Here is a 1242-nt window from a genome sequence, read left to right on the forward strand (position 1 = left end):
TTATAATTTGTCTGAAGTAAGTTTCTGTTAAATAACTAATTACATAGATTTTAATTTTCATAATTAAAATTTTTTTTAAATGATATAAAAATATTTCATAATTATATTACACGATATTTATGTACATTGTATATTATCTTATATTGAAATTCATTTAAAATAATCGAAATAATTGTATATAAAAAAGTATCAATATATTTATTTTCATTGAGAGGCTCCATTACGCAAGTGACATTATAATACGGTATTGCTGCGCACCCAGCTGAGCGTTTCGCTCTTTCCATCTCATTCTATCTAATACAAACTTAAAATGCTTATAACTCGTTAATTAAGTCTTATCGATATATGTGTATATGAACTTTTTTCATCGTTTTGATATCTAGAATCCAACCTCCAAAAGTATTCCACATGTTTATTAACACCCTGTATATATATATATTAAAGTCTTTATATTTTTATATTCTTAAAACAAAATATTGTTTTATATTCTTAAAACAAAAAGATCACGATATAATTGTAAATATTATATAAAGTAAAAATTAATTTTATTAAATATGAAGCAATCATTTATAAAATTACTTTGTGTACTCAATAATCAATATATTCAAATTATTATATATTTGAGAAATAATATTTCATAAAATCCTCTGATATGAACATGAAGTTTTATTAACTTGATGATAAAATAAAAAATAACTAAAAGGATTTAATTGGATTATTATATTGGATTACAAATAATCTAACTATATAAATTGTCTTTCAAAATTCATATAAATAAAATTTTAATATATTCCTATATATATTTGTATATCACGAATCTTAATAAAGAAAATCTTAAAAATCTTTTTAAAATTTTAAAATTCATAATAAATAAGAATTTTTAAAACTTTACAATTTAAAAAACTTTACACTTAATTAAATGAATAAAATTATTAAACAAAAATAAAAAAAACATATTTAAATAAGTTAACTATATGAAAGTTAACTTATTTAAATATGTTTTTTATTAATTAATTCATTCCTAATTTAATTTTATTTATTTTATTTATTTTTTTAAAAATTTAATTAAATTTAATTTAAAAAAGATATTTTTTTATTTCATATGCGCTACCTTTAAAATATAAAAAAATATATTTCATATTATATGCGTTATATTCTAAAATATTTATTAATTTAAAAAATAATTAAATTTAATAATTATTTATAATAATTAATATAATAATAATATTATATAATTATTTA

This window comes from Apis dorsata, unplaced genomic scaffold (assembly GCF_000469605.1).
Source record: "Apis dorsata unplaced genomic scaffold, Apis dorsata 1.3 scaffold_1047, whole genome shotgun sequence".
Classification (NCBI taxonomy): domain Eukaryota; kingdom Metazoa; phylum Arthropoda; class Insecta; order Hymenoptera; family Apidae; genus Apis; species Apis dorsata.